The 26,720-nt window shown below is 45.9% G+C and overlaps 4 long non-coding RNA genes across 4 annotated transcripts; all 4 read right to left on the reverse strand.

Annotated features, from left to right (window-relative positions):
* Positions 1-1,546: 1,546 nt before the first annotated feature.
* Positions 1,547-26,720, reverse strand: LOC125774585 (uncharacterized). The gene is made up of 3 exons (XR_007421069.1): positions 26,542-26,720; positions 2,645-3,036; positions 1,547-1,734 (listed from the first exon to the last, which is right to left on the reverse strand). It is a non-coding gene; the product is annotated as an uncharacterized LOC125774585 (long non-coding RNA).
* Positions 5,192-25,884, reverse strand: LOC125774587 (uncharacterized). Its single transcript, XR_007421070.1, has 3 exons — positions 25,716-25,884; positions 20,369-21,124; positions 5,192-5,752 (listed from the first exon to the last, which is right to left on the reverse strand). It is a non-coding gene; the product is annotated as an uncharacterized LOC125774587 (long non-coding RNA).
* Positions 6,104-7,874, reverse strand: LOC125774590 (uncharacterized). Its single transcript, XR_007421073.1, has 3 exons — positions 7,629-7,874; positions 7,181-7,320; positions 6,104-6,480 (listed from the first exon to the last, which is right to left on the reverse strand). It is a non-coding gene; the product is annotated as an uncharacterized LOC125774590 (long non-coding RNA).
* LOC125774592 (uncharacterized) lies at positions 21,462-23,239 on the reverse strand. Its single transcript, XR_007421076.1, has 3 exons — positions 23,197-23,239; positions 22,973-23,028; positions 21,462-21,544 (listed from the first exon to the last, which is right to left on the reverse strand). It is a non-coding gene; the product is annotated as an uncharacterized LOC125774592 (long non-coding RNA).

The following is a 26,720-nucleotide window of genomic DNA, read 5'->3' on the forward strand; positions in this document are numbered from 1 at the left end:
TAGCCAAGACACCTTAGCCAAGACACCTTAGCCAAGACACATTAGCCAAGACACATTAGCCAAGACACATTAGCCAAGACACATTAGCCAAGGCACCTTAGCCAAGACACCTTAGCCAAGACACATTATTTAAGATACCTTAGCCAAGACACATTAGCCAAGACACCTTAGCCTAGACACCTTAGCCAACACACATTAGCCAAGACACATTAGCCAAGACACCTTAGCCAAGACACATTAGCCAAGACACCTTAGCCAAGACACCTTAGCCAAGACACCTTAGCCAAGACACATTAGCCAAGACACATTAGCCAAGACACATTAGCCAAGACACCTTAGCCAAGACACCTTAGCCAAGACACCTTAGCCAAGACACATTAGTCAAGATACCTTAGCCAAGACACATTAGCCAAGACACCTTAGCCTAGACACCTTAGCCAACACACATTAGCCAAGACACATTAGAAAAGGCACCTTAGCCAAGACACATTAGTCAAGACACCTTAGCCAAGACACATTAGCCAAGACACATTAGCCAAGACACATTAGCCAAGACACATTAGCCAAGACACATTAGCCAAGACACATTAGCCAAGACACATTAGCCAAGACACATTAGCCAAGACACATTAGCCAAGACACCTTAGCCAAGACACCTTAGCCAAGACACATTAGCCAAGACACATTAGCCAAGACACATTAGCCAAGACACATTAGCCAAGGCACCTTAGCCAAGACACCTTAGCCAAGACACATTAGTCAAGATACCTTAGCCAAGACACATTAGCCAAGACACCTTAGCCTAGACACCTTAGCCAACACACATTAGCCGAGACACATTAGCCAAGACACCTTAGCCAAGACACATTAGCCAAGACACCTTAGCCAAGACACCTTAGCCAAGACACCTTAGCCAAGACACATTAGCCAAGACACATTAGCCAAGACACATTAGCCAAGACACCTTAGCCAAGACACCTTAGCCAAGACACCTTAGCCAAGACACCTTAGCAAAGACACATAAGCCAAGACACATTAGCCAAGACACCTTAGCCAAGACACATTAGCCAAGACACCTTAGCCAAGACACATTAGCCAAGACACATTAGAAAAGACACCTTAGCCTAGACACCTTAGCCTAGACACATTAGCCAAGACACCTTAGCCAAGACACATTAGCCAAGACACATTAGCCAAGACACATTAGCCAAGACACATTAGCCAAGACACCTTAGCCAAGACACCTTAGCCAAGACACATTAGCCAAGACACTTTAGCCAAGACACATTAGCCAAGACACCTTAGCCAAGACACATTAGCCAAGACACATTAGCCAAGACACATTAGCCAAGACACCTTAGCCAAGACACCTTAGCCAAGACACATTAGCCACGACACTTTAGCCAAGACACATTAGCCAAGACACATTAGCCAAGACACCTTAGCCAAGACACATTAGCCAAGACACATTAGCCAAGACACCTTAGAAAAGACACCTTAGAAAAGACACATTAGCCAAGACACATTAGCCAAGACACCTTAGCCAAGACACCTTAGCCAAGACACCTTAGCCAAGACACATTAGCCAAGACACATTAGCCAAGACACCTTAGCCAAGACACCTTAACCAAGACACCTTAGCCAAGACACATTAGCCAAGACACCTTAGCCAAGACACATTAGCCAAGACACCTTAGCCAAGACACCTTAGCCAAGACACATTAGCCAAGGCACCTTAGCCAAGACACCTTAGCCAAGACACCTTAGCCAAGACACATTTGCCAAGACACATTAGCCAAGACACATTAGCCAAGACACCTTAGCCAAGACACATTAGCCACGACACATTAGCCAAGACACCTTAGCCGAGACACCATAGCCAAGACACATTAGCCAAGACACATTAGCCAAGACACTTTAGCCAAGACACGTTAGCCAAGACACATTAGCCAAGACACATTAGCCAAGACACATTAGCCAAGACACATTAGCCAAGACACATTAGCCAAGACACATTAGCCAAGACACATTAGCCAAGACACATTTGCCAAGACACATTAGCCTAGACACATTAGCCAAGACACATTAGCCAAGACACCTTAGCCAAGACACCTTAGCCAAGACACATTAGCCAAGACACATTAGCCAAGACACATTAGCCAAGTTACATTAGCCAAGACACCTTAGCCTAGACACCTTAGCCTAGACACATTAGCCAAGACACCTTAGCCAAGACACCTTAGCCAAGACACCTTTGCCAAGACACATTAGCCAAGACACCTTAGCCAAGACACCTTAGCCAAGACACATTAGCCAAGACACCTTAGCCAAGACAGATTAGCCAAGACACATTAGCCAAGACACATTAGCCAAGACACATTAGCCAAGTCACATTAGCCAAGACACCATAGCCAAGACACATTAGCCAAGACACATTAGCCAAGACACATTAGCCAAGACACCTTAGCCGAGACACCATAGCCAAGACACATTAGCCAAGACACATTAGCCAAGACACCTCAGCCAAGACACATTAGCCAAGACACCTTAGCCAAGACACATTAGCCAAGACACCTTAGCCAAGACACCTTAACCAAGACACATTAGCCAAGACACATTAGCCAAGACACATTAGCCAAGTTACATTAGCCAAGACACCTTAGCCAAGACACCTTAGCCAAGACACATTAGCCAATACACATTAGCCAAGACACCTTAGCCAAGACACATTAGCCAAGACACATTAGCCAAGACACATTAGCCAAGACACCTTTGCCAAGACACATTAGCCAAGACACATTAGCCAAGACACCTTAGCCAAGACACCTTAGCCAAGACACCTTAGCCAAGACACCTTAGCCAAGACACATTAGCCAAGACACCTTAGCCGAGACACCATAGCCAAGACACATTAGCCAAGACACATTAGCCAAGACACCTTAGCCAAGACACATTAGCCAAGACACATTAGCCAAGACACATTAGCCAAGACACGTTAGCCAAGACACATTAGCCAAGACACCTTAGCCAAGACACCTTAGCCAAGACACCTTAGCCAAGACACATTAGCCAAGACACCTTAGCCAAGACACCTTAGCCAAGACACCTTAGCCAAGACACCTTAGCCAAGACACCTTAGCCAAGACACCTTAGCCAAGACACATTAGCCAAGACACATTAGCCAAGACACCTTAGCCGAGACACCTTAGTCAAGACACCTTAGCCAAGACCCAATAGCCGAGACACATTTGCCGAGACACATTAGCCAAGACACATTAGCCACGACGCTTTAGCCAAGACACATTAGCCAAGACACATTAGCCAAGACACCTTAGCCAAGACACATTAGCCAAGACACATTAGCCAAGACACCTTAGAAAAGACACATTAGCCAAGACACATTAGCCAAGACACATTAGCCAAGACACCTTAGCCAAGACACCTTAGCCAAGACACATTAGCCAAGACACATTAGCCAAGACACCTTAGCCAAGACACCTTAACCAAGACACCTTAGCCAAGACACATTAGCCAAGACACCTTAGCCAAGACACATTAGCAAAGACACCTTAGCCAAGACACCTTAGCCAAGACACATTAGCCAAGACACCTTAGCCAAGACACATTAGCCAAGACACATTAGCCAAGACACCTTAGCCAAGACACCTTAGCCAAGACACCTTAGCCAAGACACCTTAGCCAAGACACCTTAGCCAAGACACCTTGGCCAAGACACCTTAGAAAAAACACCTCAGCCAAGACACATTAGCCAAGACACATTAGCCAAGACACCTTAGCCAAGACACATTAGCCAAGACACATTAGCCAAGACACCTTAGCCTAGACACATTTGCCAAGACACATAAGCCAAGACACATTAGCCAAGACACCTTAGCCAAGACACATTAGCCACGACACATTAGCCAAGACACCTTAGCCGAGACACCATAGCCAAGACACATTAGCCAAGACACATTAGCCAAGACACTTTAGCCAAGACACGTTAGCCAAGACACATTAGCCAAGACACATTAGCCAAGACACATTAGCCGAGACACATTAGCCAAGACACATTAGCCAAGACACATTAGCCAAGACACATTAGCCAAGACACATTTGCCAAGACACATTTGCCTAGACACATTAGCCAAGACACATTAGCCAAGACACCTTAGCCAAGACACCTTAGCCAAGACACATTAGCCAAGACACATTAGCCAAGACACATTAGCCAAGTTACATTAGCCAAGACACCTTAGCCTAGACACCTTAGCCTAGACACATTAGCCAAGACACCTTAGCCAAGACACCTTAGCCAAGACACATTAGCCAAGACACATTAGCCAAGACACATTAGCCAAGACACCTTAGCCAAGACACCTTAGCCAAGACACCTTAGCCAAGACACCTTAGCCAAGACACCTTAGCCAAGACACCTTAGCCAAGACACCTTAGCCAAGACACCTTAGCCAAGACACCTTAGCCAAGACACCTTAGCCAAGACACCTTAGCCAAGACACCTTAGCCAAGACACCTTAGCCAAGACACCTTAGCCAAGACACCTTAGCCAAGACACCTTAGCCAAGACACATTAGCCAAGACACCTTAGCCAAGACACCTTAGCCAAGACACCTTAGCCAAGACACATTAGCCAAGACACCTTAGCCAAGACACATTAGCCAAGACACATTAGCCAAGACACCTTAGCCAAGACACCTTAGCCAAGACACCTTAGCCAAGACACCTTAGCAAAGACACCTTAGCCAAGACACCTTAGCCAAGACACCTTAGCCAAGACACCTTAGCCAAGACACCTTAGCAAAGACACCTTAGCCAAGACACATTAGCCAAGACACATTAGCCAAGACACATTAGCCAAGACACCTTAGCCAAGACACATTTGCCAAGACACATAAGCCAAGACACATTGGCCAAGACACCTTAGCCAAGACACATTAGCCAAGACACATTAGCCAAGACACCTTAGCCGAGACACCATAGCCAAGACACATTAGCCAAGACACATTAGCCAAGACACTTTAGCCAAGACACGTTAGCCAAGACACATTAGCCAAGACACATTAGCCAAGACACATTAGCCAAGACACATTAGCCAAGACACATTAGCCAAGACACATTAGCCAAGACACATTAGCCAAGACACATTTGCCAAGACACATTTGCCTAGACACATTAGCCAAGACACATTAGCCAAGACACCTTAGCCAAGACACCTTAGCCAAGACACATTAGCCAAGACACATTAGCCAAGACACATTAGCCAAGTTACATTAGCCAAGACACCTTAGCCTAGACACCTTAGCCTAGACACATTAGCCAAGACACCTTAGCCAAGACACCTTAGCCAAGACACATTAGCCAAGACACATTAGCCAAGACACATTAGCCAAGACACCTTAGCCAAGACACCTTAGCCAAGACACCTTAGCCAAGACACCTTAGCCAAGACACCTTAGCCAAGACACCTTAGCCAAGACACCTTAGCCAAGACACCTTAGCCAAGACACCTTAGCCAAGACACCTTAGCCAAGACACATTAGCCAAGACACCTTAGCCAAGACACCTTAGCCAAGACACCTTAGCCAAGACACCTTAGCCAAGACACCTTAGCCAAGACACCTTAGCCAAGACACCTTAGCCAAGACACCTTAGCCAAGACACTTTAGCCAAGACACCTTAGCCAAGACACATTAGCCAAGACACATTAGCCAAAACACATTAGCCAAGACACCTTTGCCAAGACACATTAGCCAAGACACATTAGCCAAGACACCTTAGCCAAGACACCTTAGCCAAGACACCTTTGCCAAGACACATTAGCCAAGACACCTTAGCCAAGACACATTAGCCAAGAAACATTAGCCAAGACACCTTAGCCAAGCCGCATTAGCCAAGACACATTAGCCAAGACACATTAGAAAAGACACATTAGCCAAGACACCTTAGCCAAGACACATTGGCCAAGACACCTTAGCCAAGACACATTAGACAAGACACCTTAGCCAAGACACATTAGCCAAGACACATTAGCCAAGACACATTAGCCAAGACACATTAGCCAAGACACCTTAGCCAAGACACCTTAGCCAAGACACCTTAGCCGAGACACCTTGGAAACGACACCTTAGCCAAGACACATTAGCCAAGACACATTAGCCAAGACACATTAGCCAAGACACCTTAGCCAAGACACCTTAGCCAAGACACCTTAGCCAAGACACATTAGCCAAGACACCTTAGCCAAGACACATTAGCCAAGACACATTAGCCAAGACACATTAGCCAAGACACCTTAGCCAAGACACATTAGCCAAGACACATTAGCGAAGACACATTAGCCAAGAAACATTAGCCAAGACACATTAGCCAAGACACATTAGCCAAGACACATTAGCCGAGACACATTAGCCAAGACACCTTAGCCAAGACACCTTAGCCAAGACACATTAGCCAAGACACCTTAGCCAAGACACATTAGCCAAGACACATTAGCCAAGGCACCTTAGCCAAGACACCTTAGCCAAGACACATTAGTCAAGACACCTTAGCCAAGACACATTAGCCAAGACACATTAGCCAAGACACATTAGCCAAGACACATTAGCCAAGACACATTAGCCAAGACACATTAGCCAAGACACCTTAGCCAAGACACCTTAGCCAAGACACATTAGCCAAGACACATTAGCCAAGACACCTTAGCCAAGACACCTTAGCCAAGACACCTTAGCCAAGACACCTTAGCCAAGACACATTAGCCAAGACACATTAGCCAAGGCACCTTAGCCAAGACACCTTAGCCAAGACACATTAGTCAAGATACCTTAGCCAAGACACATTAGCCAAGACACCTTAGCCTAGACACCTTAGCCAACACACATTAGCCGAGACACATTAGCCAAGACACCTTAGCCAAGACACATTAGCCAAGACACCTTAGCCAAGACACCTTAGCCAAGACACCTTAGCCAAGACACATTAGCCAAGACACATTAGCCAAGACACCTTAGCCAAGACACCTTAGCCAAGACACCTTAGCCAAGACACCTTAGCCAAGACACATTAGCCAAGACACATTAGCCAAGACACCTTAGCCAAGACACCTTAGCCAAGACACATTAGCCAAGACACATAAGCCAAGACACATAAGCCGAGACACATTAGCCAAGAAACCTTAGCCAAGACACATTAGCCAAGACACCTTAGCCAAGACACCTTAGCCAAGACACCTTAGCCAAGACACATTAGCCAAGACACATTAGCCAAGACACCTTAGCCAAGACACATTAGCCAAGACACCTTAGCCAAGACACATTAGCCAAGACACATTAGAAAAGACACCTTAGCCTAGACACCTTAGCCTAGACACATTAGCCAAGACACCTTAGCCAAGACACATTAGCCAAGACACATTAGCCAAGACACATTAGCCAAGACACATTAGCCAAGACACATTAGCCAAGACACCTTAGCCAAGACACCTTAGCCAAGACACATTAGCCAAGACACCTTAGCCAAGACACATTAGCCAAGACACATTAGCCAAGACACATTAGAAAAGACACCTTAGCCTAGACACCTTAGCCTAGACACATTAGCCAAGACACCTTAGCCAAGACACATTAGCCAAGACACATTAGCCAAGACACATTAGCCAAGACACATCAGCCAAGACACATTAGCCAAGACACCTTAGCCAAGACACATTAGCCAAGACACATTAGCCAAGACACATTAGCCAAGACACATTAGCCAAGACACCTTAGCCAAGACACATTAGCGAAGACACCTTAGCCAAGACACCTTAGCCAAGACACCTTAGCCAAGACACATTAGCCAAGACACATTAGCCAAGACACATTAGCCTAGACACCTTAGCCGAGACACCATAGCCAAGACACATTAGCCAAGACACCTTAGCCAAGACACCTTAGCCAAGACACCTTAGCCAAGACACCTTAGCCAAGACACCTTAGCCAAGAAACCTTAGCCAAGACACATTAGCCAAGACACATTAGCCAAGACACCTTAGCCTAAACACCTTAGCCAACACACATTAGCCAAGACACATTAGCCAAGACACATTAGCCAAGACACATTAGCCAAGACACCTTAGCCGAGACACCTTGGAAAAGACACCTTAGCCAAGACACATTAGCCAAGACACATTAGCCAAGACACATTAGCCAAGACACCTTAGCCAAGACACCTTAGCCAAGACACCTTAGCCAAGACACATTAGCCAAGACACCTTAGCCAAGACACATTAGCCAAGACACATTAGCCAAGACACATTAGCCAAGACACCTTAGCCAAGACACATTAGCCAAGACACCTTAGCCAAGACACCTTAGCCAAGACACATTAGCCAAGACACATTAGCCTAGACACCTTAGCCGAGACACCATAGCCAAGACACATTAGCAAAGACACATTAGCCAAGACACCTTAGCCAAGACACATTAGCCAAGACACCTTAGCCAAGACACATTAGCCAAGACACCTTAGCCAAGACACCTTAGCCAAGACACCTTAGCCAAGACACTTTAGCCGAGACACATTAGCCAAGACACCTTAGCCAAGACACCTTAGCCAAGACACCTTAGCCAAGACACATTAGCCAAGACACCTTAGCCGAGACACATTAGCCAAGACACATTAGCCAAGACACCTTAGCCAAGACACCTTAGCCAAGACACATTAGCCAAGACACCTTAGCCGAGACACATTAGCCAAGACACCTTAGCCAAGACACCTTAGCCAAGACACCTTAGCCAAGACACCTTAGCCGAGACACCTTAGCCAAGACACCTTAGCCAAGACACATTAGCCAAGACACATTAGCCAAGACACCTTAGCCAAGACACCTTAGCCAAGACACCTTAGCCAAGACACCTTAGCCAAGACACATTAGCCAAGACACATTAGCCAAGACACATTAGCCAAGACACCTTAGCCAAGACACCTTAGCAAAGACACATAAGCCAAGACACATTAGCCAAGACACCTTAGCCAAGACACATTAGCCAAGACACCTTAGCCAAGACACATTAGCGAAGACACATTAGAAAAGACACCTTAGCCTAGACACCTTAGCCTAGACACATTAGCCAAGACACCTTAGCCAAGACACATTAGCCAAGACACATTAGCCAAGACACATTAGCCAAGACACATTAGCCAAGACACATTAGCCAAGACACATTAGCCAAGACACCTTAGCCAAGACACCTTAGCCAAGACACCTTAGCCAAGACACATTAGCCAAGACACCTTAGCCAAGACACATTAGCCAAGACACATTAGCCAAGACACATTAGAAAAGACACCTTAGCCTAGACACCTTAGCCTAGACACATTAGCCAAGACACCTTAGCCAAAACACATTAGCCAAGACACATTAGCCAAGACACATTAGCCAAGACACATTAGCCAAGACACATTAGCCAAGACACCTTAGCCAAGACACCTTAGCCAAGACACCTTAGCCAAGACACATTAGCCAAGACACATTAGCCAAGACACCTTAGCCAAGACACATTAGCGAAGACACCTTAGCCAAGACACCTTAGCCAAGACACCTTAGCCAAGACACATTAGCCAAGACACATTAGCCAAGACACATTAGCCTAGACACCTTAGCCGAGACACCATAGCCAAGACACATTAGCCAAGACACCTTAGCCAAGACACCTTAGCCAAGACACCTTAGCCAAGACACCTTAGCCAAGACACCTTAGCCAAGACACATTAGCCAAGACACATTAGCCAAGACACCTTAGCCTAAACACCTTAGCCAACACACATTAGCCAAGACACATTAGCCAAGACACATTAGCCAAGACACATTAGCCAAGACACCTTAGCCGAGACACCTTGGAAAAGACACCTTAGCCAAGACACATTAGCCAAGACACATTAGCCAAGACACATTAGCCAAGACACCTTAGCCAAGACACCTTAGCCAAGACACCTTAGCCAAAACACATTAGCCAAGACACCTTAGCCAAGACGCATTAGCCAAGACACATTAGCCAAGACACATTAGCCAAGACACCTTAGCCAAGACACATTAGCCAAGACACCTTAGCCAAGACACCTTAGCCAAGACACATTAGCCAAGACACATTAGCCTAGACACCTTAGCCGAGACACCATAGCCAAGACACATTAGCAAAGACACATTAGCCAAGACACCTTAGCCGAGACACATTAGCCAAGACACCTTAGCCAAGACACATTAGCCAAGACACCTTAGCCAAGACACCTTAGCCAAGACACCTTAGCAAAGACACATAAGCCAAGACACATTAGCCAAGACACCTTAGCCAAGACACCTTAGCCAAGACACATTAGCCAAGACACATTAGCCAAGACACATTAGCCAAGACACATTAGCCAAGACACATTAGCCAAGACACCTTAGCCAAGACACCTTAGCCAAGACACCTTAGCCAAGACACATTAGCCAAGACACATTAGCCAAGACACATTAGCCAAGACACATTAGCCAAGACACATTAGCCAAGACACATTAGCCAAGACACATTAGCCAAGACACATTAGCCAAGACACATTAGCCAAGACACATTAGCCAAGACACCATAGCCAAGACACATTAGCCAAGGCACCTTAGCCAAGACACATTAGCCAAGACACATTAGCCAAGACACCTTAGCCAAGACACCTTAGCCAAGACACATTAGCCAAGACACCTTAGCCAAGACACATTAGAAAAGACACCTTAGCCAAGACACATTAGCCAAGACACATTAGCCAAGACACATTAGCCAAGACACATTAGCCAAGACACATTAGCCAAGACACATTAGCCAAGACACATTAGGCAAGACACCTTAGCCAAGACACATTAGCCAAGACACATTAGCCAAGACACATTAGCCAAGACACCTTAGCCAAGACACCTTAGCCAAGACACATTAGCCAAGACACTTTAGCCAAGACACATTAGCCAAGACACATCAGCCAAGACACCTTAGCCAAGACACCTTAGCCAAGACACATTAGCCAAGACACCTTAGCCAAGACACATTAGCCAAGACACCTTAGCCAAGACACATTAGCCAAGACACCTTAGCCTAGACACATTAGCCAACACACATTAGCCAAGACACATTAGCCAAGACACATTAGCCAAGACACATTAGCCAAGACACCTTAGCCAAGACACCTTAGCCAAGACACATTAGCCAAGACACATTAGCCAAGACACATTAGCCAAGACACCTTAGCCAAGACACCTTAGCCAAGACACATTAGCCAAGACACATTAGCCAAGACACCTTAGCCAAGACACCTTAACCAAGACACCATAGCCAAGACACATTAGCCAAGACACATTAGCCAAGACACATTAGCCAAGACACCTTAGCCAAGACACCTTAGCCAAGACACATAAGCCAAGACACATAAGCCAAGACACCTTAGCCAAGACACCTTAGCCAAGACACCTTAGCCAAGACACCTTAGCCAAGACACATTAGCCAAGACACATTAGCCAAGACACATTAGCCAAGACACCTTAGCCAAGACACATTAGCCAAGACACATTAGCCAAGACACCTTAGCCAAGACACCTTAGCCAAGACACATTAGCCAAGACACCTTAGCATAGACACATTAGCCAAGACACCTTAGCCTAGACACCTTAGCCAACACACATTAGCCAAGACACATTAGCCAAGACACATTAGCCAAGACACATTAGCCAAGACACCTTAGCCAAGACACATTAGCCAATACACCTTAGCCAAGACACATTAGCCGAGACACATTAGCCAAGACACATTAGCCAAGACACATTCGCCAAGACACATTAGCCAAGACACATTAGCCAAGACACCTTAGCCAAAACACCTTAGCCAAGACACCTTAGCCAAGACACATTAGCCAAGACACATTAGCCAAGACACATTAGCCAAGACACATTAGCCAAGACACATTAGCCAAGACACCTTAGCCAAGACACCTTAGCCAAGACACCTTAGCCAAGACACATTAGCCAAGACACATTAGCCAAGACACCTTAGCCAAGACACATTAGCGAAGACACCTTAGCCAAGACACCTTAGCCGAGACACCTTAGCCAAGACACATTAGCCAAGACACATTAGCCAAGACACATTAGCCTAGACACCTTAGCCGAGACACCATAGCCAAGACACATTAGCCAAGACACCTTAGCCAAGACACCTTAGCCAAGACACCTTAGCCAAGACACCTTAGCCAAGACACCTTAGCCAAGACACATTAGCCAAGACACATTAGCCAAGACACCTTAGCCTAAACACCTTAGCCAACACACATTAGCCAAGACACATTAGCCAAGACACATTAGCCAAGACACATTAGCCAAGACACCTTAGCCGAGACACCTTGGAAAAGACACCTTAGCCAAGACACATTAGCCAAGACACATTAGCCAAGACACATTAGCCAAGACACCTTAGCCAAGACACCTTAGCCAAGACACCTTAGCCAAAACACATTAGCCAAGACACCTTAGCCAAGACGCATTAGCCAAGACACATTAGCCAAGACACATTAGCCAAGACACCTTAGCCAAGACACATTAGCCAAGACACCTTAGCCAAGACACCTTAGCCAAGACACATTAGCCAAGACACATTAGCCTAGACACCTTAGCCGAGACACCATAGCCAAGACACATTAGCAAAGACACATTAGCCAAGACACCTTAGCCGAGACACATTAGCCAAGACACCTTAGCCAAGACACATTAGCCAAGACACCTTAGCCAAGACACCTTAGCCAAGACACCTTAGCAAAGACACATAAGCCAAGACACATTAGCCAAGACACCTTAGCCAAGACACCTTAGCCAAGACACATTAGCCAAGACACATTAGCCAAGACACATTAGCCAAGACACATTAGCCAAGACACATTAGCCAAGACACCTTAGCCAAGACACCTTAGCCAAGACACCTTAGCCAAGACACATTAGCCAAGACACATTAGCCAAGACACATTAGCCAAGACACATTAGCCAAGACACATTAGCCAAGACACATTAGCCAAGACACATTAGCCAAGACACATTAGCCAAGACACATTAGCCAAGACACCATAGCCAAGACACATTAGCCAAGGCACCTTAGCCAAGACACATTAGCCAAGACACATTAGCCAAGACACCTTAGCCTAGACACCTTAGCCAAGACACATTAGCCAAGACACCTTAGCCAAGACACATTAGAAAAGACACCTTAGCCAAGACACATTAGCCAAGACACATTAGCCAAGACACATTAGCCAAGACACATTAGCCAAGACACATTAGCCAAGACACATTAGCCAAGACACATTAGGCAAGACACCTTAGCCAAGACACATTAGCCAAGACACATTAGCCAAGACACATTAGCCAAGACACCTTAGCCAAGACACCTTAGCCAAGACACATTAGCCAAGACACTTTAGCCAAGACACATTAGCCAAGACACATCAGCCAAGACACCTTAGCCAAGACACCTTAGCCAAGACACATTAGCCAAGACACCTTAGCCAAGACACATTAGCCAAGACACCTTAGCCAAGACACATTAGCCAAGACACCTTAGCCAAGACACATTAGCCAAGACACATTAGCCAAGACACCTTAGCCAAGACACCTTAGCCAAGACACATTAGCCAAGACACCTTAGCCAAGACACATTAGCCAAGACACCTTAGCCTAGACACATTAGCCAACACACATTAGCCAAGACACATTAGCCAAGACACATTAGCCAAGACACATTAGCCAAGACACCTTAGCCAAGACACCTTAGCCAAGACACATTAGCCAAGACACATTAGCCAAGACACATTAGCCAAGACACCTTAGCCAAGACACCTTAGCCAAGACACATTAGCCAAGACACATTAGCCAAGACACCTTAGCCAAGACACCTTAACCAAGACACCATAGCCAAGACACATTAGCCAAGACACATTAGCCAAGACACATTAGCCAAGACACCTTAGCCAAGACACCTTAGCCAAGACACATAAGCCAAGACACATAAGCCAAGACACCTTAGCCAAGACACCTTAGCCAAGACACCTTAGCCAAGACACCTTAGCCAAGACACATTAGCCAAGACACATTAGCCAAGACACATTAGCCAAGACACCTTAGCCAAGACACATTAGCCAAGACACATTAGCCAAGACACCTTAGCCAAGACACCTTAGCCAAGACACATTAGCCAAGACACCTTAGCATAGACACATTAGCCAAGACACCTTAGCCTAGACACCTTAGCCAACACACATTAGCCAAGACACATTAGCCAAGACACATTAGCCAAGACACATTAGCCAAGACACCTTAGCCAAGACACATTAGCCAATACACCTTAGCCAAGACACATTAGCCGAGACACATTAGCCAAGACACATTAGCCAAGACACATTCGCCAAGACACATTAGCCAAGACACATTAGCCAAGACACCTTAGCCAAAACACCTTAGCCAAGACACCTTAGCCAAGACACATTAGCCAAGACACATTAGCCAAGACACATTAGCCAAGACACATTAGCCAAGACACATTAGCCAAGACACCTTAGCCAAGACACCTTAGCCAAGACACCTTAGCCAAGACACATTAGCCAAGACACATTAGCCAAGACACCTTAGCCAAGACACATTAGCGAAGACACCTTAGCCAAGACACCTTAGCCGAGACACCTTAGCCAAGACACATTAGCCAAGACACATTAGCCAAGACACATTAGCCTAGACACCTTAGCCGAGACACCATAGCCAAGACACATTAGCCAAGACACCTTAGCCAAGACACCTTAGCCAAGACACCTTAGCCAAGACACCTTAGCCAAGACACCTTAGCCAAGACACCTTAGCCAAGACACATTAGCCAAGACACATTAGCCAAGACACCTTAGCCTAAACACCTTAGCCAACACACATTAGCCAAGACACATTAGCCAACACACATTAGCCAAGACACATTAGCCAAGACACCTTAGCCGAGACACCTTGGAAAAGACACCTTAGCCAAGACACATTAGCCAAGACACATTAGCCAAGACACATTAGCCAAGACACCTTAGCCAAGACACCTTAGCCAAGACACCTTAGCCAAGACACATTAGCCAAGACACCTTAGCCAAGACGCATTAGCCAAGACACATTAGCCAAGACACATTAGCCAAGACACCTTAGCCAAGACACCTTAGCCAAGACACCTTAGCCAAGACACCTTAGCCAAGACACCTTAGCCAAGACACCTTAGCCAAGAAACATTAGCCAAGACACCTTAGCCAAGACACCTTAGCCAAGACACCTTAGCCAAGACACCTTAGCCAAGACACCTTAGCCAAGACACCTTAGCCAAGACACATTAGCCAAGACACCTTAGCCAAGACACCTTAGCCAAGACACCTTAGCCAAGACACCTTAGCCAAGACACCTTAGCCAAGACACCTTAGCCAAGACACATTAGCCAAGACACCTTAGCCGAGACACATTAGCCAAGACACCTAAGCCAAGACACTTTAGCCAAGACACATTTGCCAAGACACCTTAGCCAAGACACCTTAGCCAAGACACATTAGCCAAGACACCTTAGCCAAGACACCTTAGCCAAGACACATTAGCCAAGACACCTTAGCCAAGACACCTTAGCCAAGACACATTAGCCAAGACACATTAGCCTAGACACCTTAGCCGAGACACCATAGCCAAGACACATTAGCAAAGACACATTAGCCAAGACACCTTAGCCGAGACACATTAGCCAAGACACCTTAGCCAAGACACATTAGCCAAGACACCTTAGCCAAGACACCTTAGCCAAGACACCTTAGCAAAGACACATAAGCCAAGACACATTAGCCAAGACACCTTAGCCAAGACACATTAGCCAAGACACCTTAGCCAAGACACATTAGCGAAGACACATTAGAAAAGACACCTTAGCCTAGACACCTTAGCCTAGACACATTAGCCAAGACACCTTAGCCAAGACACATTAGCCAAGACACATTAGCCAAGACACATTAGCCAAGACACATTAGCCAAGACACATTAGCCAAGACACATTAGCCAAGACACATTAGCCAAGACACATTAGCCAAGACACATTAGCCAAGACACATTAGCCAAGACACATTAGCCAAGACACCATAGCCAAGACACATTAGCCAAGACACCTTAGCCAAGACACATTAGCCAAGACACATTAGCCAAGACACCTTAGCCTAGACACCTTAGCCAAGACACATTAGCCAAGACACCTTAGCCAAGACACATTAGAAAAGACACCTTAGCCAAGACACATTAGCCAAGACACATTAGCCAAGACACATTAGCCAAGACACATTAGCCAAGACACATTAGCCAAGACACATTAGCCAAGACACATTAGGCAAGACACCTTAGCCAAGACACATTAGCCAAGACACATTAGCCAAGACACATTAGCCAAGACACCTTAGCCAAGACACCTTAGCCAAGACACCTTAGCCAAGACACATTAGCCAAGACACCTTAGCCAAGACACATTAGCCAAGACACATTAGCCAAGACACCTTAGCCAAGACACCTTAGCCAAGACACATTAGCCAAGACACCTTAGCCAAGACACATTAGCCAAGACACCTTAGCCAAGACACATTAGCCAAGACACCTTAGCCAAGACACATTAGCCAAGACACATTAGCCAAGACACCTTAGCCAAGACACCTTAGCCAAGACACATTAGCCAAGACACCTTAGCCAAGACACATTAGCCAAGACACCTTAGCCTAGACACATTAGCCAACACACATTAGCCAAGACACATTAGCCAAGACACATTAGCCAAGACACATTAGCCAAGACACCTTAGCCAAGACACCTTAGCCAAGACACATTAGCCAAGACACATTAGCCAAGACACATTAGCCAAGACACCTTAGCCAAGACACCTTAACCAAGACACCATAGCCAAGACACATTAGCCAAGACACATTAGCCAAGACACATTAGCCAAGACACCTTAGCCAAGACACCTTAGCCAAGACACATAAGCCAAGACACATAAGCCAAGACACCTTAGCCAAGACACCTTAGCCAAGACACCTTAGCCAAGACACCTTAGCCAAGACACATTAGCCAAGACACATTAGCCAAGACACATTAGCCAAGACACCTTAGCCAAGACACATTAGCCAAGACACATTAGCCAAGACACCTTAGCCAAGACACCTTAGCCAAGACACATTAGCCAAGACACCTTAGCATAGACACATTAGCCAAGACACCTTAGCCTAGACACCTTAGCCAACACACATTAGCCAAGACACATTAGCCAAGACACATTAGCCAAGACACATTAGCCAAGACACCTTAGCCAAGACACATTAGCCAATACACCTTAGCCAAGACACATTAGCCGAGACACATTAGCCAAGACACATTAGCCAAGACACATTCGCCAAGACACATTAGCCAAGACACATTAGCCAAGACACCTTAGCCAAAACACCTTAGCCAAGACACCTTAGCCAAGACACATTAGCCAAGACACATTAGCCAAGACACATTAGCCGAGACACATAAGCCAAGACACATTAGCCAAGACACATTAGCGACGACACATAAGCCCAGACGCATTAGCCAAGACACCTTAGCCAAGACACCTTAGCCAAGACACATTAGCCAAGACACCTTAGCCAAGACACATTAGCCAAGACACATTAGCCAAGACACCTTAGCCAAGACACATTAGCCAAGACACATTCGCCAAGACACATAAGCCAAGACATCTTAGCCAAGACACATTAGCCAAGACACATTAGCCAAGACACCTTAGCCAAGACACATTAGTCAAGACACCTTAGCCAAGCCGCATTAGCCAAGACACCTTAGCCAAGACACCTTAGCCAAGACACATTAGCCAAGACACCTTAGCCAAGACACATTAGCCAAGAAACCTTAGCCAAGACACATTAGAAAAGACACCTTAGCCAAGACACATTAGCCAAGACACATTAGCCAAGACACATTAGCCAAGACACATTAGCCAAGACACATTAGCCAAGACACATTAGCCAAGACACATTAGGCAAGACACCTTAGCCAAGACACATTAGCCAAGACACATTAGCCAAGACACATTAGCCAAGACACCTTAGCCAAGACACCTTAGCCAAGACACATTAGCCAAGACACCTTAGCCAAGACACATTAGCCAAGACACATTAGCCAAGACACAATAGCCAAGACACATTAGCCAAGACACATTAGCCAAGACACATTAGCCAAGACACCTTAGTCAAGACACATTAGCCAAGACACATAAGCCAAGACACATTAGCCAAGACAACTTAGCCAAGACGCATTCGCCAAGACACATTTGCCAAGACATCTTAGCCAAGACACATTAGCCAAGACACATTAGCCAAGACACATTAGCCGAGACACTTTAGCCAAGACACCTTAGCCAAGACACATTAGCCAAGACACATTAGCCAAGACACCTTAGCAAAGACACATTAGCCAAGGCACCTTAGCCAAGACACATTAGCCAAGACAACTTAGCCAAGACGCATTCGCCAAGACACATTTGCCAAGACATCTTAGCCAAGACACATTAGCCAAGACACATTAGCCAAGACACCTTAGCCAAGCCGCATTAGCCAAGACACCTTAGCCAAGACACATTAGCCAAGACACATTAGCCAAGACACCTTAGCCAAGACACATTAGCCAAGACACCTTAGCCAAGAAACCTTAGTCAAGACACATTAGCCAAGACACATTAGCCAAGACACCTTAGCCAAGACACCTTAGCCAAGACACATTAGCCAAGAAACATTCGCCAAGACACATTAGCCAAGACACATTAGCCAAGACACATTAGCCAAGACACCTTAGCCAAGACACATTAGCCAAGACACATTAGCCAAGACACATTAGCCAAGACACATTAGCCAAGACACATTAGCCAAGACACCTTAGCCAAGTCACATTAGCCAAGACACCTTAGCCAAGACACATTAGCCAAGACACCTTAGCCAAGACACATTAGCCAAGACACCTTAGCCAAGACACATTAACCAAGACACCTTAGCCAAGACACATTAGCCTAGACACATTAGCCAAGACACATTAGCCAAGAAACCTTAGCCAAGACACATTAGCCAAGACACCTTAGCCAAGACACATTAGAAAAGACACATTAGCCAAGACACCTTAGCCAAGACACCTTAGCCAAGACACATTAGCCAAGACACCTTAGCCAAGACACCTTAGCCAAGACACATGAGCCAAGACACCTTAGCCAAGACACCTTAGCGAAGACACCTTAGCCAAGACACCTTAGCGAAGACACATTAGCCAAGACACCTTAGCGAAGACACCTTAGCCAAGACACCTTAACCAAGACACCGTAGCCAAGACACCTTAGCCAAGACACATGAGCCAAGACACATTGGCCAAGACACATAAGCCAAGACACATTAGCCAAGACACCTTAGCCAAGACACCTTAGCCAAGACACATTAGCCAAGACACTTTAGCCAAGACACATTAGCCAAGACACCTTAGCCAAGACACATTAGCCAAGACACATTAGCCAAGACACATTAGCCAAGACACATTAGCCAAGACACATTAGCCAAGACACATTAGCCAAGACACATTAGCCAAGACACCTTAGCCAAGACTTCTTAGCCAAGACACATTAGCCAAGACACATTAGCCAAGACACATTAGCCAAGACACCTTAGCCAAGACACATTAGCCAAGACACCTTAGCCAAGACACCTTAGCCAAGACACATTAGCCAAGACACATTAGCCAAGACACATTAGCCAAGACACCTTAGCCAAGACACATTAACCAAGACACCTTAGCCAAGACGCATTAGCCAAGACACATTAGCCAAGACACATTAGCCAAGACACATTAGCCGAGACACATTAGCCAAGACACATTAGCCAAGACACATAAGCCAAGACACCTTAGCCAAGACACCTTAGCCAAGACACCTTAGCCAAGACACATTAGCCAAGACACATTAGCCAAGACACATTAGCCGAGACACCTTAGCCAAGACACATTAGCCAAGACACATTAGCGACGACACATAAGCCCAGACGCATTAGCCAAGACACATTAGCCAAGACACCTTAGCCAAGACACATTAGCCAAGACACATTAGCCAAGACACCTTAGAAAAGACACATTAGCCAAGACACATTAGCCAAGACATATTAGCCAAGACACCTTAGCCAAGACACATTAGCCAAGACACCTTAGCCAAGACACATTAGCCAAGACACCTTAGCAAAGACACATTAGCCAAGACACATTAGCCAAGACATATTAGCCAAGACACCTTAGCCAAGACACCTTAGCCAAGACACATTAGCCAAGACACATTAGCCAAGACACATTAGCCAAGACACCTTAGCCAAGACACCTTAGCCAAGACACCTTAGCCAAGACACATTAGCCAAGACACATTAGCCAAGACACATTAGCCAAGACACCTTAGCCAAGACACCTTAGCCAAGACACATTAGCCAAGACACCTTAGCCAAGACACCTTAGCCAAGACACATTAGCCAAGACACCTTAGCAAAGACACAGTAGCCAAGACACATTAGCCAAGACACATTAGCCAAGATACATTAGCCAAGACACATTAGCCAAGACACATTAGCCAAGACACATTAGCCAAGACACCTTAGCCGAGACACATTAGCCAAGACACATTAGCCAAAACACATTAGCCAAGACACCTTAGCCAAGACACATTAGCCAAGACACATTAGCCAAGACACCTTAGCCAAGACACATTAGCCAAGACACATTAGCCAAGACACATTAGCCAAGACACATTAGCCAAGACACATTAGCCGAGACACATTAGCCAAGACACATTAGCCGAGACACATTAGCCAAGACACATTAGCCAAGACACATTAGCCAAGACACATTAGCCAAGACACATTAGCCAAGACACCTAAGCCAAGACACATTAGCCAAGACACATTAGCCAAGACACATTAGCCAAGACACATTAGCCAAGACACCTTAGCCAAGACACATTAGCCAAGACACCTTAGCCAAGACACATTAGCCAAGACACATTAGCCAAGACACATTAGCCAAGACACCTTAGCCAAGACACATTAGCCAAGACACATTAGCCAAGACACATTAGCCAAGACACATTAGCCAAGACACCTTAGCCAAGACACCTTTGCCAAGACACATTAGCCAAGACACCTTAGCCAAGACACATTAGCCAAGACACATTAGCCAAGACACCTTAGCCAAGCCGCATTAGCCAAGACACATTAGCCAAGACACATTAGAAAAGACACATTAGCCAAGACACCTTAGCCAAGACACATTGGCCAAGACACCTTAGCCAAGACACATTAGACAAGACACCTTAGCCAAGACACATTAGTCAAGACACATTAGCCAAGACACATTAGCCAAGACACATTAGCCAAGACACCTTAGCCAAGACACCTTAGCCAAGACACCTTAGCCGAGACACCTTGGAAACGACACCTTAGCCAAGACACATTAGCCAAGACACATTAGCCAAGACACATTAGCCAAGACACCTTAGCCAAGACACCTTAGCCAAGACACCTTAGCCAAGACACATTAGCCAAGACACCTTAGCCAAGACACATTAGCCAAGACACAATAGCCAAGACACATTAGCCAAGACACCTTAGCCAAGACACATTAGCCAAGACACATTAGCCAAGACACATTAGCCAAGAAACATTAGCCAAGACACATTAGCCAAGACACATTAGCCAAGACACATTAGCCGAGACACATTAGCCAAGACACCTTAGCCAAGACACCTTAGCCAAGACACATTAGCCAAGACACCTTAGCCAAGACACATTAGCCAAGACTCATTAGCCAAGGCACCTTAGCCAAGACACCTTAGCCAAGACACATTAGTCAAGACACCTTAGCCAAGACACATTAGCCAAGACACATTAGCCAAGACACATTAGCCAAGACACATTAGCCAAGACACATTAGCCAAGACACATTAGCCAAGACACATTAGCCAAGACACCTTAGCCAAGACACCTTAGCCAAGACACATTAGCCAAGACACATTAGCCAAGACACCTTAGCCAAGACACCTTAGCCAAGACACATTAGCCAAGACACCTTAGCCAAGACACATTAGCCAAGACACATTAGCCAAGGCACCTTAGCCAAGACACCTTAGCCAAGACACATTAGTCAAGATACCTTAGCCAAGACACATTAGCCAAGACACCTTAGCCTAGACACCTTAGCCAACACACATTAGCCGAGACACATTAGCCAAGACACCTTAGCCAAGACACATTAGCCAAGACACCTTAGCCAAGACACCTTAGCCAAGACACCTTAGCCAAGACACCTTAGCCAAGACACATTAGCCAAGACACATTAGCCAAGACACCTTAGCCAAGACACCTTAGCCAAGACACCTTAGCCAAGACACATTAGCCAAGACACATTAGCCAAGACACCTTAGCCAAGACACCTTAGCCAAGACACATTAGCCAAGACACATAAGCCAAGACACATAAGCCGAGACACATTAGCCACGAAACCTTAGCCAAGACACATTAGCCAAGACACCTTAGCCAAGACACCTTAGCCAAGACACCTTAGCCAAGACACATTAGCCAAGACACATTAGCCAAGACACCTTAGCCAAGACACATTAGCCAAGACACCTTAGCCAAGACACATTAGCCAAGACACATTAGAAAAGACACCTTAGCCTAGACACCTTAGCCTAGACACATTAGCCAAGACACCTTAGCCAAGACACATTAGCCAAGACACATTAGCCAAGACACATTAGCCAAGACACATTAGCCAAGACACCTTAGCCAAGACACCTTAGCCAAGACACATTAGCCAAGACACCTTAGCCAAGACACATTAGCCAAGACACATTAGCCAAGACACATTAGAAAAGACACCTTAGCCTAGACACCTTAGCCAAGACACATTAGCCAAGACACATTAGCCAAGACACATTAGCCAAGACACATTAGCCAAGACACATTAGCCAAGACACCTTAGCCAAGACACCTTAGCCAAGACACCTTAGCCAAGACACATTAGCCAAGACACATTAGCCAAGACACCTTAGCCAAGACACATTAGCGAAGACACCTTAGCCAAGACACCTTAGCCAAGACACCTTAGCCAAGACACATTAGCCAAGACACATTAGCCAAGACACATTAGGCAAGACACCTTAGCCAAGACACCATAGCCAAGACACATTAGCCAAGACACCTTAGCCAAGACACCTTAGCCAAGACACCTTAGCCAAGACACCTTAGCCAAGACACCTTAGCCAAGACACCTTAGCCAAGACACCTTAGCCAAGACACATTAGCCAAGACACATTAGCCAAGACACCTTAGCCTAAACACCTTAGCTACACACATTAGCCAAGACACATTAGCCAAGACACATTAGCCAAGACACATTAGCCAAGACACCTTAGCCGAGACACCTTGGAAAAGACACCTTAGCCAAGACACATTAGCCAAGACACATAAGCCAAGACACATTAGCCAAGACACCTTAGCCAAGACACCTTAGCCAAGACACCTTAGCCAAGACACATTAGCCAAGACACCTTAGCCAAGACACATTAGCCAAGACACATTAGCCAAGACACATTAGCCAAGACACCTTAGCCAAGACACATTAGCCAAGACACCTTAGCCAAGACACCTTAGCCAAGACACCTTAGCCAAGACACCTTAGCAAAGACACATAAGCCAAGACACATTAGCCAAGACACCTTAGCCAAGACACATTAGCCAAGACACCTTAGCCAAGACACATTAGCGAAGACACATTAGAAAAGACACCTTAGCCTAGACACCTTAGCCTAGACACATTAGCCAAGACACCTTAGCCAAGACACATTAGCCAAGACACATTAGCCAAGACACATTAGCCAAGACACATTAGCCAAGACACATTAGCCAAGACACATTAGCCAAGACACATTAGCCAAGACACATTAGCCAAGACACATTAGCCAAGACACATTAGCCAAGACACATTAGCCAAGACACATTAGCCAAGACACCTTAGCCAAGACACATTAGCCAAGACACATTAGCCAAGACACCTTAGCCTAGACACCTTAGCCAAGACACATTAGCCAAGACACCTTAGCCAAGACACATTAGAAAAGACACCTTAGCCAAGACACATTAGCCAAGACACATTAGCCAAGACACATTAGCCAAGACACATTAGCCAAGACACATTAGCCAAGACACATTAGCCAAGACACATTAGGCAAGACACCTTAGCCAAGACACATTAGCCAAGACACATTAGCCAAGACACCTTAGCCAAGACACCTTAGCCAAGACACCTTAGCCAAGACACCTTAGCCAAGACACATTAGCCAAGACACATTAGCCAAGACACCTTAGCCAAGACACCTTAGCCAAGACACATTAGCCAAGACACCTTAGCCAAGACACATTAGCCAAGACACCTTAGCCAAGACACATTAGCCAAGACACCTTAGCCAAGACACATTAGCCAAGACACATTAGCCAAGACACCTTAGCCAAGACACCTTAGCCAAGACACATTAGCCAAGACACCTTAGCCAAGACACATTAGCCAAGACACCTTAGCCTAGACACATTAGCCAACACACATTAGCCAAGACACATTAGCCAAGACACATTAGCCAAGACACATTAGCCAAGACACCTTAGCCAAGACACCTTAGCCAAGACACATTAGCCAAGACACATTAGCCAAGACACATTAGCCAAGACACCTTAGCCAAGACACCTTAGCCAAGACACATTAGCCAAGACACATTAGCCAAGACACCTTAGCCAAGACACCTTAACCAAGACACCATAGCCAAGACACATTAGCCAAGACACATTAGCCAAGACACATTAGCCAAGACACCTTAGCCAAGACACCTTAGCCAAGACACATAAGCCAAGACACATAAGCCAAGACACCTTAGCCAAGACACCTTAGCCAAGACACCTTAGCCAAGACACCTTAGCCAAGACACATTAGCCAAGACACATTAGCCAAGACACATTAGCCAAGACACCTTAGCCAAGACACATTAGCCAAGACACATTAGCCAAGACACCTTAGCCAAGACACCTTAGCCAAGACACCTTAGCATAGACACATTAGCCAAGACACCTTAGCCTAGACACCTTAGCCAACACACATTAGCCAAGACACATTAGCCAAGACACCTTAGCCAAGACACATTAGCCAAGACACCTTAGCCAAGACACATTAGCCAATACACCTTAGCCAAGACACATTAGCCGAGACACATTAGCCAAGACACATTAGCCAAGACACATTCGCCAAGACACATTAGCCAAGACACATTAGCCAAGACACCTTAGCCAAAACACCTTAGCCAAGACACCTTAGCCAAGACACATTAGCCAAGACACATTAGCCAAGACACATTAGCCGAGACACATAAGCCAAGACACATTAGCCAAGACACATTAGCGACGACACATAAGCCCAGACGCATTAGCCAAGACACATTAGCCAAGACACCTTAGCCAAGACACATTAGCCAAGACACCTTAGCCAAGACACATTAGCCAAGACACATTAGCCAAGACACCTTAGCCAAGACACATTAGCCGAGACACATTAGCCAAGACACATTAGCCAAGACACCTTAGCCAAGACACATTAGCCAAGACACCTTAGCCAAGACACACTAGCCAAGACACATTAGCCAAGACACATTAGCCAAGACACCTTAGCCAAGACACATTAGCGAAGACACCTTAGCCAAGACACCTTAGCCAAGACACCTTAACCAAGACACATTAGCCAAGACACATTAGCCAAGACACATTAGCCTAGACACCTTAGCCGAGACACCATAGCCAAGACACATTAGCCAAGACACCTTAGCCAAGACACCTTTGCCAAGACACCTTAGCCAAGACACATTAGCCAAGACACCTTAGCCAAGACACATTAGCCAAGACACCTTAGCCAAGACACCTTAGCCAAGACACCTTAGCCAAGACACATTAGCCAAGACACCTTAGCCAAGACACCTTAGCCGAGACACATTAGCCAAGACACATTAGCCAAGACACCTTAGCCAAGACACCTTAGCCAAGACACATTAGCCAAGACACCTTAGCCAAGACACTTTAGCCGAGACACATTAGCCAAGACACCTTAGCCAAGACACATTAGTCAAGACACCTTAGCCAAGACACATTAGCCAAGACACCTTAGCCAAGACACCTTAGCCAAGACACATTAGTCAAGACACCTTAGCCAAGACACATTAGCCAAAACACATTAGCCAAGACACCTTAGCCAAGACACATTAGCCGAGACACATTAGCCAAGACACCTTAGCCAAGACACATTAGCCAAGACTTATTAGCCAAGACACATTAGCCAAGACACATTAGCCAAGACACCTTAGCCAAGACACCTTAGCCAAGACACATTAGCAAAGACACCTTAGCCAAGACACCTTAGCCAAGACACATTAGCCAAGACACATTAGCCAAGACACATTAGCCAAGACACCTTAGACAAGACACCTTAGCCAAGACACATTAGCCAAGACACAATAGCCAAGACACCTTAGCCAAGA

Source organism: Anopheles funestus, unplaced genomic scaffold, assembly GCF_943734845.2.
Source record: "Anopheles funestus unplaced genomic scaffold, idAnoFuneDA-416_04 scaffold_34_ctg1, whole genome shotgun sequence".
In the NCBI taxonomy this organism is placed as follows: domain Eukaryota; kingdom Metazoa; phylum Arthropoda; class Insecta; order Diptera; family Culicidae; genus Anopheles; species Anopheles funestus.